At 37.8% G+C, this 17,555-nt stretch overlaps 1 pseudogene; it reads left to right on the plus strand.

The window, feature by feature from the left end:
• Positions 1–15,134: 15,134 nt before the first annotated feature.
• On the plus strand, positions 15,135–17,092 carry LOC127674229 (eukaryotic translation initiation factor 2 subunit 2-like; annotated as a pseudogene).
• The last annotated feature ends 463 nt before the right edge of the window (positions 17,093–17,555 follow it).

Consider the following 17,555-nt stretch of genomic DNA (forward strand, 5'->3'; position numbering starts at 1 on the left):
TGGTGGTGGTGGTGGCGGCGGCGGCGGCGGCGGCGCTGGCGGCAGCGGCGGCGGCGGCACGCACACTCTTGAGCGCCTGCCCACATGCATATAGAGGCCGGAAGTCAGTGTTCGAGTGCTGACCTCTATTGCTCTCTTCCTGTTTTATTTCAGGCCAGGGGACTGCTTGTTTGAGAAAGGGTTTCTTATTGACTTGGAGCGTGCGTATTGCCTAGACTAGCTGGCCAGTGAGTCACTGGGATCCACCTGTCTCTACCCCTACCCTGTCATGACAGGGTTATAGATATTGGCAGTTATGCTTCACCACATTCCCTTTTCCAGCAGAGGTTACAGATGGATTGACCACACCCAGCTTTGAGATCTGAACTCATCTCATGCTTGAACAGCTAGTACTTTATCCACTGAGCCATCTCCTTGGCCCCTATTTGCTCCTCTGATAGGGCACTGGGCATCTCTGTGTTACGCATATAGTTTTCCCTTTATACCTAGTGCATTTTCTTCCCGTCTATCTCTAGCTGTGTGGTACTTTGGGACTGATTCAGCATTAATATTGAAAGCATGGATAACAGGCCCCCTCTGTACTGCTCCAGGCATTTTCTTACAGAAGAATGGATAGGGCCACCAGGAATTGAGTGTATTTTTTTTTTTTGAAGAGTCAACAAACCTTTATTGTAGTTTCATATAGGCTTATACCTTTCAGTCTATGCCAATTCTTATACATGTTCTGGTAGATTTATTAGTTGACAGGAGAACATTCCTCCCCAGGTCAGATAGCACAAATGAGAAAAAAAAAAGAGGTAAACGCAGGATCTGTAATCATTCAGATCTGTCACGATGCTACTGAGTCTTTGATGGATGGTTCCATATGCCTTATAGTTAGCCTTATTTATATTTTTGCAGTTCAACTACTGAAGCGCCTAATTTTCTGAACCCACAACTCACACCGAAAGAGGCACAAGCATGGTTCTCCCTTTGTAGGCTACAGAATTTAGAGTAAGGTTGATTCCTTAAAACGAAGTGAGTGTTTTATGTACTTGGTTTTGCACAAATTCCCTCACAGCTGCTGGCTTTGTCTGGTGAAGAAATAGGGAAGGAAGTGGAAGAGTGTGCCTGGGCCTTTCTGTGCTGTTAAGAATCCATTTTACATTTTACAAAAACATCCTGCCTGTGCCAAAAATCCTTTGGCTATTGAATAAACTGTTAAGATTCTCTCGAGCTCACACCTCTGTCCTCTTCCTCGCCCCTGAAGTACCTTAGTTCTAAGTTTCAGATCAGGCTAAACTGACATCAGGAAGATTCCAAGGCTATTTAAAAAAACAAAACAACAGCAAAAGTCTCAAACATCACACGAAGAGCCCTTTGCTGTCTTGTAGGAAACAATATTTCTCAAAACATGTACATGAATATCCCTGGCCTGTATGGTGTTACAAATATAGAATTCTAGCACTTTGGAGTCAGAGGCAGGAGAACTGTGGGGTTGAGGCTAGCTTGTGTGACAGAGTCTATCTCAAAATGAAACAGATGAAGAAAAACATTTGGGAAAACTTTGATGAGCACATGTTATGGAAAATATTTAATCTGAATTTGGGGCTTCTGCCCTGCCTTTGATCATTAAGTTCCCAAATAAAAGACACACAACTTTTATTATTTACAATAAGCTATTACTGGTGCTGAAGCTGGGCAGATATCTACCCTCTATGCTATTAGAATCTACTTTCCTATCAGTAACCCTGAATTATTACTTACTATGTTCTATCTATGCTGCTGTTCTATGACCAGCCCTCAGGGCCATCATTTTAAGATTCTTACCTCATGATGTCTTCTCATTTCTCTTCTACCTTCTTCTCTCTCCTCGTGGTCTCTTCCAACATGAGTCCAGGGCCCCCAAACTCCATATATGTCTCTTCTGCCCAACGATTAGCTGTCAGCATCTTTATTTAACCAATAGTTTTACATCAAGGAGCAAGGTCACATTATATGTGCAGATTCTCTCATTCTTGGGATCAACAGGTCTTCCAGGCTAGTACTTATCATTACTATACATATCAAAACATCAGACCTCAGCAAACACAAGTTTATCTATTTGTGTATTATAATAATGAGGAATTACCTTTGAAGTATTCAAGTTTTTTTGTTATATTTTGTTAATAAAGCATAGTGACACTTTCAACTTATGATGATCCTAGGGGATCACCCAAGAGGTTGTATGATATGCATGAAGAGTCAGATTGATGCAGGGCTTCTCTCAAATGCTTGGGGAGGAAATATGTGGTATTTTTTTCTCACAACAAATCTGTGTTATAAAACTCTGGATAGTCTTCCTCCAACTAGTTCCCCAAAGGCCTAACATACTTCTGAACACAGGAAAACTCAAAATACAGTAAACTAAATAAAATCTGCAGGATAATTTCAAGGGACAAGGTCAATGCATGGCTGGGAATATGAAAGCTGTGACCTCTGGCTATGCCAGATTCCATCCTTTATCCTGAAGTCACTGAGTCTTAATCATTTACAAATCCAGTTGACTCAAGAAGTATTTCCCTGCACTCCATCTATTTTATTGAACTATGTTGTTCTTGTTATATTTGATTTACAATGGCTATCTATTGATTTTTAAGTTATTATGTTCAGTTTTCCATACATATTTCTTACTTAATTCCCAGCATTCACCACAAATTATCTAAATCTAGAGCCTATATTTAAGCCACCATGCATCACAAAATAGGAGTACCTAGTGCTGCACATCCAGTAGAAGCTACATACAGATGCACTAGAGGTTCTGCCTATTGGAGAATAGGACTTTGAGCAATAAAAGTATGGAATCACCAACTGTTGGTATATCCTACATATGGTATATCTTAAAAGGAAGTGGGATTCGTACCATGGGTTTGGAGGCAGATAAGATGTTATGACTTCACCTTCCCTCAACTCAACCTCTAAAAAAAAAAAAATAGAACATTTTCCACAAGCATGGAGTTAATTTTGGCGTAATTATCCTTCATCAGGTCTTTGGTCAAAATATTTGAAAAATATGCTCAACTCTTCTACAGCCATGGACTGAGTCTGTACTAAAGATGCTACCTCCTTCCTTATGATAAGGTTTGGGGTCTGTGGTAGTTTGAATGAAAATGGGCCCTGTAAACCCATGAGGAGTGGCACTATTAGAAGGCAGGCCTTGTTGGAGTGGGTGTGGCTTTGTTGGAGGAGGTATGTTTCTAGGTGGTAGGCTTTGAGATCTCATATGCTCATTTTTCTTCCTGCTGCTGCTGCTCTGGATCTAGAACTCTCAGCTCATTCTCCAGCACCATGTCTGCCTGTACACTGCTGTGTTTACTGCCATGACAACTAGACATAATTAAATATTTTCCTTTATAAGAGTTGCTATGGTTATGGTATATCTTCACTGCAATTAAACCCTAACAAAGACACAAAGACAGAACCCTTCTTCCTACCTACCCACTACTTGGTTCCAGAGATTACAATATCTTTTGTCGTCTATAAGTAAGATGTAAGGCATAGACATTATGAAAATATTGTAAAATACAGTCATATGTTATTAATTATGTTGGTATTAGACATCCAAGAAGTATTTAAGACAAGAAAAATACCTGCATTCTGCTTAACATGATTGTATCATTATTAAGAATCAGATTTTGTTGGATTCCATAGCTGCCTGCAGCTATTACGAAGTGGGTTGCTGGAACAGAAGCTGAGGGATGGATAGGGAAGGGGCAAAAAGAAGGGCCAAGACAATATTCACTGATCAAAGCCAGAAACTTTAATGGCGCCAGACCTTTTAACACTTTGGGCAAACTCTTCCCCCCAGACTCCCGGCTGAGTTCCAGTGGAAGTTGTCTAACTTCTCTAGGAGGTCCTTGTCTTGACTGCTCCAGCAGCTGGGTGGGTCACCTGCTTAATTCAGGAATTCCTAGACCTGGAGGAACAATGAACTTAACCTTTACCCTAGGTGGAGCAGGATCCTGGCTATCTGGGAGAAGTTAACCTTGACCATAGTCAAGTATACTCTTAGCACTCCACCCAAGGGCAGATTCCTGCCTGAAGCCAGGGATAGTCCTTGACCAATATCAAACTCCGACCAAGTGCATTTGGCTCTGTACAAGATTTATACAATGATGAACTTGTGGTACAAGGACCATAGAAGCTGAAAGAGCAATGTAAATTACAACCTCAGTGGTTATCAGGAAAGCAATGTACCAATTGGAGCTTAACTAGCCAGTGCTAAGAAATTTGAGTTTCAACATGAAGGTAAGAATGATGAGTCTTGGCAGAACATGAAAATTATTTTAGGAAGATAATACTAGTAATAACAGTATTTCCCAAAATGTTAACTAATTGTCCATTGCTGTTGATTCCTTGCTATTGATACAAGGTTATTATATCTACTTTATATTAGACCATCAGAAGTTCATTTTCAGAGCCTAGGGGAGGCTGCTTAATACCATGAAATTCTTTCTATCACATTTGCATATATAATCACCAGCAGATGATCACATGTAATTAAAAACCCAGAGCATGTTGATTTGGTGACCAAGCAATATCTCCTGAGAGCCTGGATCTTTCCATTTTCCACTTTATCTACAGCATTGCGGCATCATGAAGCTGTTAGGCATCATGATCACAGCTTGGCCATAAACACCAGTTGGGGGCCAATTTATTCACTTTTACAAATAGCACAAAGGATAGAAACTTGGGTTTTTGTTCTCAGAAGGTTTGAAGAAGTTTCATGTGCTGCTCCACTGGTCTAAACTAGCTTAGGTTTACCTGTTTCTCAGCTGAACACCTGGAAAGAACAAAAGGTGTATAGTCTTTTTGAGATAAGCCTACTAATCAAGCATGGGACATTACCAACAGACCCCAATGCTTCTGGCTTCCGGTTAAGACTTAAAATTCAGACAGGACATTGAAATCAGCTGGAAACCACTTAAAAAAAATACAGGTTTCTTGTTTCTACTCCAGATCTTCTAAATGGAAATTGCCAGAGATAGAGCTCAGAAATCCTATATTTTAAAAGCTGCCTAACAATTTCATGAATTCATTGCTTTTTTTCTTTTTTATTAGGTATTTTATTTATTTACATTTCAAATATTATCCCCTTTCTTGGTTTCTCCTCCAAAAACACCCTATCCCATCCCCCTTCCCCTACTCACCAACCCACCCATTCCCTCTACCTTGTCCTGACATTCCCCAATACTGGGGCATCGAGCCTTCTCAGGACCAAGGGCCTCTCCTCCCTTTGGAGACCAACAAGGCCATCCTCTGCTTGAGTTTCGTTTGGTCTGTGAATTGTATCTTGGGTATTCCAAGCTTCTGGGCTAATATCCACTTATCAGTGAGTGTGTACCGTGTGTGTTCTTTTGTGTTTGGGTTACCTAACTCAGGATGATTTTATCATAAAATAATTTTACTTCCTTTTTCAATAAAAGAACATGCTTTTCAAAACAAAACAAAAAAATCAATGAAATCATGAAATTCTTAGGCAAATGGATGAAATTCTTAGGCAAACTAGAAAATATCATCCTTTAGAACAAATTTAGTATAGGGGAAAAGGCCACATTTTTAGATTCTGATAGACTCACCCAGAACTTTTCTACCTTCCCTTTCCCCTCTTCTTATGCCCTATACATTGTCCCTTGCTTTCTTTCACATTCATGGCCTCATTTTTTATTATGATTGCATGCCTATACATTATATATAATTATTTATATGTATTATATAATATCACATATGTGATATAATATGAAACCCTTCTGTAACATATTATGCATATATTCTATATTATATTATGTATTAATTATATAATATTACTTGTATGGATGCTTTCAGGGCTGACCATTTGGTATTGGATAAGTGATTGGTGTGCTCTTCCCCACAGAAGGTTATTTCGCCTGCTCTCTGCATCCTGTAAATCTTTGTCTGAAGGCATGGTCTTGTGTTTTTTGCCATCCATTTTGTCATGTCTATTGGTGTTTTCTTTGTTCAGCTCATGTTTAAGCTATTGAATTAGAAAAATAATTATGCACGAAGCTTCTGACATTACTAGAAGACAGTCTCACAGCAAGCTCTCTGATCTTCTGGATCTTACAGTCTGCTGTCTCCTTTGTTCAAAATTCCAGCCTCAAGAGGGAAAGCCTTTAGTAGATGTATCCACTGAGACTCACCTCCACAATGGCTTCCGAAGCACTAAACGTATTGCTTTCTCCGAATGGAATACTATATCTTCTTGCTATTGAAGAACATCTTAGTTACTTTGAAATTTTGACTACTACAAGTATTTTGGATATTATAAACATCTATGTGCAGTTTTATGTGGACAGATACATTTTCTTAATTCTTTTGAGTAAAGAGCAAAAATGCAATGGCTGAATTAATCACTGTGTGTATGTGTGTTTGTGTATTCTGTTTCTTTTCTTTTCTTTTTGCCTTCTCTAAGACAGAATCTCCCTATGTAGCCCAAGCTAGTCTGGAACATGCTATATACTCTAGAATAGCCTCAACTTTTGACCCTTCTGTCTTAGCTTCTTAATCATAGAGAAAAAAATTTAAAGATATTTCTACAGTAGCAGTCACATTTATTCATTTCATGAATTAAGGTTCCACTGCTTCATATTTTCACCCTATTTGCAATCACCATGTTGCTGACATCAGCCAGTCTTGTAGGCATGCTGTGGAATCGCTATTTCAATTTGTATTTCTCTGATGACACATGGAGTAGTGTATTTCTATATTTTTGCCATCTTCTTTGGTGAGATGTCTCTTCAGGTCTTCTGCTTATTTTTATAATCAGGTTGTTCCTTTTTTCTTTTTAATTAGCATACACTCATCATATGAATTGATGAATTTCATTATGGTATTTCATACTTGTACACCATGCTTTTAATTATATTCCTCTCTCAGCCTATCCTTCTTATTATTGACCTTTAAAACTTGATATAGGTTTTTATTTTTATTTTTGTGTAAAAATTATCAGATGCATTTTGTGGGGGTTTCTATAATCTTTTTCCTCCAAATGTGTTGTCTCTTCCCTCATTCTTTTTATAATAGCTTTCAGAGAGGAGACATTTTTACTTTCAATTATGTTCTAGTCATAATGACTTTTTGGGTTATATCTTTAGTGTTCTATCAAAAAGACCATCAGGGCAATACAATAGCATGTGTCTATAATCCTATTCCTTGGGGAATGGAGGCAGGAAGATCAGGGCCTGCAACCTGAGCCGAGTCAGAAACAAAATAAAAACAAGCAAAACAATAAACAAACAATTGAAAGCATGCCCAAGGTTATCTAACTTTTCTTCTGTGCTTTCTTCCAGGACTTTCATAGCTTTTACTTTGCAGTAAGTATCTCACCAGTTTAGAGTTAAATTTTAAGCAGAGTGTGGAGCCTCATCAGATTCATTTATTTTTCCATGTGGCTGTTCAGTTCTTAAATCAAAGACCATCTTTGCTTTTTGTGGTACTTCTGTTTTTCTGTCAAAGATCAATTGATATTTATGCTGGGATCTCTACTTTATTTCATTGATCTGTTCTTTTTATTCTTTTGCCAACTTTTCTGAACTAGTGCCACTGGAGTGATTAAATAGCTTTATACTAAGACTTAAGGTTAGATAGTGTCAGTCTTCTGATTTAACTGTGTATGTGTACACCATGTGCATGTCTGATGCCCACAAAGATCAAAAGAAAATGTCTGACACCTGGAGTCACAGGTGGTTGTAAACCACAATGTAGGTGCTGGAAATTGAACATGGGTCCTCTGCAAGAAAAATAAATGCTCTTAACTCCTGAGGCATATCTCTAGACCTTGTCCTTCCCCCCTCTCTCTTTTCTTTCAGTGTTGTATAAGTTATTGTGACTCTTTTGACTTGAACACACACACACACACAGACAGAGAGAGACAGAAATAAAGCTCTCTTATCTATCTCTCTATATCTATCTATCATCTATCTATCTATCTATCGTCTATCTATCATCTATCTATCTATCTATCTATCTATCTATCTATCTATCTATCTATCTATCTATCTATCATCTACCTCCACTTAGCATAGTACCTGTACTAATAAAGAGTTTCTGATCCTTTCCTTTATCTCTCATCTAACTGAAGTTATTGTCTTCAAATATACACAAGCATATATAACACACACAATGATCTTGCTATTATATTTCAATAGGTTTATGTGCATGCTCATTGTGGTTATATGTGCAGGTGTATTGCCTACTTACACTGAGACAGGGTATCTCATAGCTTGGATCTCATCAATAAGGATAGAATGACTATCAGTGAGTGTAAGGGCCCCTTCCTGAGATCACAAGTATGTGCCATAATGTCTGGAATTTTTACATGAGTTTAAAGGCTTGAATTTAGATCCTCATGCTTGCAAGGCAAACACTTTATTGACAGACATCTTCTTTATCCCCTTTGGTTTTATCTTTGAGCAATTTATTACCTGTTAAATCAATTATGATTAAATATTTATATTACCTTCACTTGTTCTTTTTATAAAGTTAACTATTTGGTTTCCTCTGAAGAACAGTTTAAAATTGTTGTTGTTGATTTGTTTTTTTTCAACAAAGGTCTATTGCCAACAAATTACCTGTGTTCATTTATCTGAGAAAAACCTTTATTTCTTCTTTTTACTATGCTTCAGCCTTAAATGCATGGAAGTCTAGCTTCTGCTTTAATGCTCGCTTGCAGGTATATGTTTCCACACCCCAGTCTCTTTCTCTTTTGAAAAATAATTTTACAGGATATAAAATAAGCTTGGAGGGTGTGTGTGTGTGTGTGTGTGAGTTTCAATTCAGGTGACTTTATTGCCCTGTCCCCCCCCTTTTTTTAGAGACAGGATCTCTCTCACTGAATGTTGACCTTGCTATTCTGGCTAGACAGGTTGGCCAACAATCGCTGAGCATCCTTCCTGCTCTTCTCAGTACAGAGTTCGAGATGTGCACCTTTGTGCTTGGCTTTTCATGCTGAGTAGTAGAGTGTACTCAGGCCCTCATGCTTGCTCTGTCTGACCTCTACCCCAACACAACCCACCCGCCTGGTGTTGTCGCTCCCCTCCACACTGACAATCTCATTCCATGCTCTTCACTTTTTTTTTTTTACACAATTCTTATGAGAATCCAGATGTAATTCTTATCTTTTACTTCACAGTTCAAAAGGTATTTTGTCCCTGAATTATTTCAATTTTTTTGGTTACTGTTTTTTAATATTTTTTAATACTGTTTTACTTTAAATATAGCTAGACATAGGGTTTTGTTTTCATTTTGTATTTATCCTACTTGATATTCTCTAACAACCCCGAACATTTTTTCCATTTATTTGGGGGACATTGTGAGCTATCACTTACTCAAATGCTTCTCATGGTCCATCCTCCTTTCCTCCCCTTACATTGCTTTATTTTTGTCTTTTTCTTTTATATCTTTCTTCTCACCAGGTATCCTGGCACACACCTTTATTTTTATTTTAATTTTTAAAATATTTATTAATTTCATTATATGAGTACACTGTAGCAGTCTTTAGACATACCAGAAGAGGGCATCATATCCCATTACAGATGTGAGCCATTTCGTGGTTGCTGGGAATTGAACTCAGGCCCTTGGAAAAGCAAGCAGCCAGTGCTCTCAACTGCTGAGCCATCTCTCCAGCCCTACACTGCTTTCTTATCTCCTTACTCTGTGATATTCAAGGCTATTTTTTATATATCCTGACCAAGTCTTAAGACCAGACATTCCTCTGGAAAGACTGGGTTCATTCTATTCAAGTATGGTATTAGAAAACCAAAACCTGGCTGGGGATTTTCAAACTGACACTGATATGTAATGGTGTTTAGATCCTCATAGCATATGTATGTAGGGAATATATCAGTGCCAACTAATTTATGCCTACAGTCCTACCTATAGCTATTGCTCTATCAGTGTATCACTACCAGTATCAACTTAACATGAGGAAAGTACAGCTAAAGGTTGTATTTAGCAGCTCTTAAAGCTGAAGTTGACAAAAAGAAATTAGTTGGTAGTTAGGTGGCTTCCTCATCCATGCAGATGATTTTGGAGAATGTAGAGAGCTGATTCACAAGGTAGAGGACTTATGGGCTGCATCTAACATTATTATTGATCAGACATTAAGTAAATGTCTACTGTACACACTGTCAATAATCACTGTATCTATCTTGCCTCCTATTTATTTGCTGCAGGCTGTCAGATGTTTAACAGTCTACTTCATACTAAGCATGGAACTCTGCAGTGTGGATATAATGACTCCATGTCCTACAAGCACTGGACCATAAATGGTGAGGGAAGTAGAGAGAACAAGCAAATAACTGCACATGAGTATATGATTGCAAGCTATGATGCAGGAAATGAAGGAAGAGACTGGAAAGAAATTAAAGAGGGAACCCAATTCGAACTTGCAGGCTAGTTCATGTTCTTTGTCCCCTCAGAGGCTTCTATTTTAAAAGGAAGATTTTCATTGGTGAGATTTTTACTATAAAGGATGTTAAGTATTGGAGTACTTTTCCAAAGACAAGTAGAGAACACTGGACTGCCTTTCTGAGGGGGACTAATTGGGAGAGTTGGGTTCCTCTATTAATCCCTTTGCTACAAACCATTTTCAGTTTTCCATTTCTAAGGTGGAGGAGGAGTTCCAATGTCACTCTGGTGCCTGCATGCTTTATGTGGTTTTGTTTTAAGAAAATTCAAGAAGCAAGCTATTTATCCTCAGCATTTATGGGAATCTCAACCAAGTTACATGAAAGAAGACACTTATTTGCATCCAAGGGAATGGAAAACCCAATTGTATCTGTGGCCTGGAAAAGTTTACCCAATGTCACTTATTTTGTTCAAAATGGCTTTTGTAAATTTCTGACATAAATTGTGTGTGTCTATATCTATATACATATGTGTGGGGGGGTGTTGAGAAAACTTAGGAATGGTTGGATAATTGCAGCCTAGGGTAAACTTAGCTTCCTGCTACATACACAGTTCCCATTTTTGGATTCCTACCATTTGCCTATGGACAAACCTGACTGCATCTTCACCTTCTTCATACTTATCTTTCAAAGCTAGCAATTATCAGCCACGTGGCCACTACCACCATGGGCTTCAAAGCATCCTGACCTCAGACACGCACTAGAACTCAGCAGGACTAAGCAATCTTAGCTCTTCTTGGGGAGTTTCTAGTTGTGCAAGCTGCATTACAAAGAATGGTCTTTCCAGGCTATGTGCTGCATGCATGCTGTTATTTATAATTTATGCAATGAACCTTATCCCCACGTTTCCTTTTCCTATTTCTCTCTATTTTGTATTAAAGGACCAGCATCTTCCCAATACACTACTCTTCCTAATCACTTAGGCCTTGCTTCTAAGCAATCATTACATTTGGGGTCTCTTTCCTTTTTCTCCCCTCCTCTCCTCTCCTCTCCTCTCCTCTCCTCTCCTCTCCTCTCCTCTCCTCTCCTCTCCTCTTCTCTCCTCTGCTCTCCTCTCTTCTCCCTTCTTTCTTGCTTGTGCTCTCTATCTTAGCTCTAAGCATTATTGCCTACATAACTTATCAGGGAAGCAATTTGGTGTAGGGGTTAAGGACATGGACTTTAGGTGAATATTTCTTTAGTTAAAAATATTGATTTGAAAAAAAAAAGAAAAAAAATATTGATTTGAATGTATGAACTGTGAGTATTAAGTAAATTTTATCTTCATTGAGTCTAAACCTCATGTATGTGGAATTTCAATAATACTATTAATCGTTAGGTGATTGCAAAATTCAATAAGCTAATAAACAGAACATGCTTAAAACAGCTTCTGACATAAATAGAACAATTCCTGTGTAGATGATAGCTACCATTACTGGCTCAGACTTGTACTTCACTTCCTAGAAGCAATGTGACTTAAGGTTAAGATATTTAGTTTTGAGTCAGAATTCCCTAAGCTGAATTCTAGTTTTACTAATTCCTTATGAAAAAAACTTAGTAGTTTAATCTCTCTGTGCCTCTGACTTTCTCCTTTGAAAACACTAATACTAATAGTACATTCTTAAGAGTTATTCATGAAAGTATATGACCTGTGGCCTGATATACAATGAAAAATAATCCAGATGGAAATTTTACAACTAAACAAGAATATTCCTGGAAACTCAGTAGATAAGTTTAATTAGAGAGAGAGAGAGAAAGAGAGAGAGAGAGAGAGAGAGAGAGAGAGAGAGAGAGAGAGAGAGAGAGAAGAGTGATATTTTAAACTTCAGTAGAAGTCACTAGACTATATTCAGCAAAGCAAGAAATAAATGAGTTTCCCTGTATATATGGAATAAACAGGGAAGAACACTAAAGTCCTGTGCTCATCAGTTTTCTGTTGCTATAACTGATTACCACAGACTGGGTGACTTGTAAACATCAACATTTATTCAGCTCCTTGTTCATAAGGTTGAGAGCCCCAAGGTTGAACAATTGCATCTTATGGGACCCTTCTTGCTAGTAGAATGTTCTGTGGTTGTGTTCTGGTACCTTATAGTAAAAAGGTTACACACAAAAAGCAGAGCCAGAATGGCCTTCACAACAGTCCAGTAGTGAAAGGCTATATGATTGACTCAACTATTAAAATTTATAGCCTTGTCCTATTTCTCATTACCTTACAATACAGATTAATTTTTCTTTCTTTTTCTTCCCCTCATTCCTTTCTCCCCTCTCTTCTTTCCTTCCTTCCTTTGTTTCTTCTTTATCTTTGTTTTGTGTTGTTTGAGATAGAGTTTCTGTAAGAAGGGTTTTGAACTTAAGATCTTCTGTCTCAACTTCTTTCCCAACTTTAGCCTTAATATGAATTTTGGGGAAACATTCAAATTGTACCAAGACATATAAGATCTGGAGAAAAAGTCTGATGTGATGAGTTTGGAGTTCCCAGGTTAATAGAAAAGAAGACCAGGCACACGTGGCACTGAAAAGTCCTTAAATATTGTATATTTAAGTACTTCCCCTAACCTATCCAAGGCATCAAACCATTTTTGGTAATTCTAGGAATTCAAAGAAAAAAAATGTTGTACTAAGAAATTCAAGCCTAGGCATCAGCATCAAACTGATAGAAATCAAAGATAGGAAAACTTCAGTAAGTAAGAACAGAAAAGACATGTTCTACTTTTAAAAGAGAAATACTATTTTTTTAACTTTTCAATAAAAATGATTGTCTTTGGAGATCACTCTAGTGGCTCATGTGCCTGTCCTGAAGACAGGAATTTGGATACAAAGAAATGTCATATGGGCACGGCAACCTGCCTTCAGTTTTAGCCTGGGAAGGCAGGACTAGGGATCTCTAGCACAAGCTAGCTTGAATAACCAAATGAGAGTTCCCAGTTTGATTGAGAGATCTTACTACAATTAATAAGGTAAAAGAGTAATTGATGATGATTCCATACATCAATCTTAGGCATGTATGCTCATACATGTATATGCTCACATATGCAAATGTATGTGTGCATGTGCATATACACATACACATGGAAAAGGAAAAAAAGAAATTAGGATCTAAGTGTGAATAGAATTATTCTTTAAAATAATATGCTAAAATGGAATTCTATATTTGAAAGGAATATTCATCAAAATTCAATGGACAATAAAGTTGTTTTTTTCTGAACAGTAACAATCATAACTGGTATATATACACCAAAAATATAGTAATGGTAATTCTTCACATCTAAAGAAAACAATCTCTCATAGAATTTCAAGATAAAATGAATATCAACTAATAAAGATAATGTCATACTGTATCTATTAATGTCAGATTCTATTGGGATATGAAGATTTGTTTTACAGCCACAGCAATGCAGTCAGCATAGTTATATCATAAGAATACAGGAGTGAGTCGGGCGTGGTGGTGCACGCCTTTAATCCCAGCACTTGGGAGGCAGAGGCAGGCAGATTTATGAGTTCGTGGCCAGCCTGGTCTACAGAGTGAGTTTCAGGACAGTCAAGAGCTACACAGAGAAACCCTGTCTCGAAAAAAAAAAAAAACAAACAAAAGAAAACAAAACAAAAAAGAATATAGGAGTGGACAAAAATAAAGTAATAGAATGCCGAAGGATAGAATAGAAATTCAAAATCAGTTTTACACATACCCATATCTGATTTATGACAAGAAAAAGAAACATCTTGAATCAAATTGTGTCCCTTCAAAGGATATACTGAGTTTTTAGCGTCCAGTACCTTAGACTATACCCTGCTTTCAGAACAGAGATATTCTCAGGCATAATTAGGTAAGCCAAGGTTTTAATGGAATAGTATATGTCTTTAATCCAGCATCACAGGCATCTTATGAGATGGGTGACATTTGAATATGTACAGTCATAAGGAGTGAGAAAAATACATAGTGGTAGAGGGAGACTTAGATTATTTAACTGTGAAGGAACTTCAAACATTGCCAACAAAGCAACAAATGCTAGAGAGAGAGAGAGAGAGACAGTTGTTTGCCTAAAGGCAACTAAAGGAATATGACCCCATTAGCTTGACTTAGGATTGTAGTCTCTAGACAAGTAATAGGAAAACAATTCATTTTTTGTTACTGCATTATGGCAGCCTTGGGAATCTTATACAATATCACTGCAATGAGATGGGAGTAATAATTAGGTAGCATTTACAGAAGCAGAGTGTGCAAAAGCATACTGATCTAGAACCCATGCTCTTATGTATGAGTCTCACTAAAATACAGCAGAAGTTCATCTGTGTATAACTGAAACAGGAACAACAGTGCTCAAGGTCTGATCTGGTACTCTGTGGTCAAGTGAAGAATTTTCATAGTTGTGTTCTTTTTGGTTTTTTTGTTTTGTTTTTGTTTTTTTGATTTGGTTTTGTTCAAGACAGGGTTTCTCTGTACAGCCCTGGCTATCCTGGAACTCATTCTGTAGACCAGGCTGGCCTCGAACTCAGAAATCTGTCTGCCTCTGTCTCCCAGAGTGCTGAGATTACAGGCATGCGCCATCACTGCCCAGCAGCTGTGTTCTTCTTAACGGTAAAAAACAAAACAAACAAATAAACAACAAACATATCAATTGCCCATACCGAAAAAAAATGTAGTGCTTGCAATGAATTCAAATTTAATACTGCTGAAGCAGGAAGGGTGAATTCCCAAATACAATTAATATGCATAGTAAGGAGATCAAGAAAAAAGAACTTGATCCTAGTAAGATAGAGCTGAAAAAAATGTCAAATTAGCTTATAATGTAAGGCAAAACTAAGGCTTTTCTTCTGATGCTAATGATTTAAGGGCTAACATTGAAGCTTCTAGAATATTGGTAATGTTCTGTTTTTATTTGTATGGTACTTATATGTATATTTCCTATATAAATTTATTTATCTTTTGATTTGTATTTTTTTCCTTTGACGGTGTCAATTCAAAGATGATATTTATACAAACAGTGCATGTTGTTGGTAGACCTACTACTCTCTGATAAGTTATCTGAAAACTTGCTGTCTCATGACATCATTTATTTATTATTGTGTGGTTTTTTAATGGTGAACCAACTTTCACCATTCGCCAGAACCAACTGAAGAGAAAGATGTGGAAGTTGATGAAGAAGAAGACAGTAGGAAAAAAAGATGCTGCTGATGACTTAGAAGACTTGAACTTCTTTAATCAAAAGAGAAAGAAGAAATAGACAAAAAAGGTACTTGACATTGATGAAGGTGAAGAAGCTATGAAGGATGCTAAGACTGACAGTGATGCTCAGGAGTCAGCTGAGCCAGAGGGTGACCTTGGTATTATGCTTGGCAATAAAAAGAAGAAGACGAAGAATGTTAAATTCCCAGAAGAAGATGAAATACTAGAAGGAGATGAAGCTTTAGAAGATGAAGTTGTAAGACCCAAAAAAACCGAGGGCACCCCAGTGCCCCACGCTTCGGAAGGGCACCCATATCACTCACGAGAAATGGTCTTGATGCAATAAGCAAGAGGATTTTTATTCTAGAACTCTGGGTCCCACAGCCATACACCACACAGGGGTAGAGCACTGTGGACCCCAAGTGCCGAATTGCAACAGCCTTTATAAGTTTACAACAAAGCCCACAAATCACAAACCAATCATTCCTTAGCATCGAGAACTCACATAGTGCAAGCCAATCGATTTGTACCACTCCATAGTTTTTAGGCCAATCAGTTTAAATTATCGGAGCCCTCACTCCATGGACCAATTAGTTTCCTATTTTCTTGGAGGTCTATAGCTGCGTGAACTCCTGGATGGGAGTAATGGTGTAAGCAGTTTACAGAAGCAAGATAAGCAGATAATTAGCTCATTTCCAGTTACCATATGGGGCCAGGATCACCTATTCAAAGCCTTTTTGCCTAGCTCTTAACAAAGAGTGGGCTCTGGAATGCGACCTTTTACCTAGTTTTTAACAAAGAGCACAAAGAGCAGGCTCTGGAATATGAAGTGTTTGGGGCTCCTTAGAAGGCTGGAGTTAGAGCTTCTTTGGAGTGAGATAGCATTTTAAACTTATGACTTCTTGGGGTTATTAGAGAGTTAGGCTGTATTTTCTATCCTTTCAAAGACAGCAAAAAAGATGATGGCATTTCCTTCAGGAACCAAACTGGGCAAGCTTGGGCAGGCTCAGAAAGAGGCTACACATATGAGGAGTTGCTGAACCGAGTGTTTAACATCATGAGAGAAAAGAACCCAGATATGGTTGCTGGAGAGAAAAGGAAATTCGTTATGAAACCTCCACAGGTCGTCCGAGTAGGAACCAAGAAAACTTCTTTTGTCAATTTTACAGATATCTGTAAACTATTACATAATCAACCCAAACATCTCCTTGCATTTTTATTGGCAGAATTGGGTACAAGTGGTTCTATAGATGGTAATAACCAACTTATAATCAAAGGAAGATTCCAACAGAAAGAGATAGAAAATGTCTTGAGAAGATATATCAAGGAATGTGTCACTTGTCACACATGCCAGCCACTGCACACAATCCTACAGAAGGACACCCGACTCTATTTCTTACAGTGTGAAACTTGTCATTCTCGACATTCTATTGACAGTATCAAAACTGGCTTCCAGGCTGTCACAGGCAAGCAAGCACAGCTCAGTGCCAAAGCTAACTAGTTTGCTAATCACCATTGATTTTTCCAAAATGTGTTGGAGATTTGGCTGGACAGGTTACCATCAGAGTGATGTACCATTGAGTTAAAAACAAGATAGAAAAACTGCCAAGTTCTTTGGCAAGTGATTGTTCTGAAATCCTTGCAAGATACTGATATTCAAGCTGTTGACATACTTGTTGCCTACTTTAACAACTGTCAGAGAAATGTGATGGAGTAAAGAGGTGCTTTTTAAAATAGTTCATAAACTTCTGTAAAATGGAAAATAAATTAAAGTTATTATAACAGTAAAAAAAAAAAAAAAAAAGAGTCATGGTGAAGAGTCCAGGTATGGCCTAACTGTATTCTCAAACTCTGGATGTTTCACAAGTTATGGCTCCCTCAAGGTTCAGCAAGGATGATCATTTTCCTAGACCAATCATATGGTAGTTAGGGGAGTTCAGTTCCTTATACGTCACTGAGAACTC

Source organism: Apodemus sylvaticus, chromosome 23 (assembly GCF_947179515.1).
Source record: "Apodemus sylvaticus chromosome 23, mApoSyl1.1, whole genome shotgun sequence".
NCBI lineage: Eukaryota > Metazoa > Chordata > Mammalia > Rodentia > Muridae > Apodemus > Apodemus sylvaticus.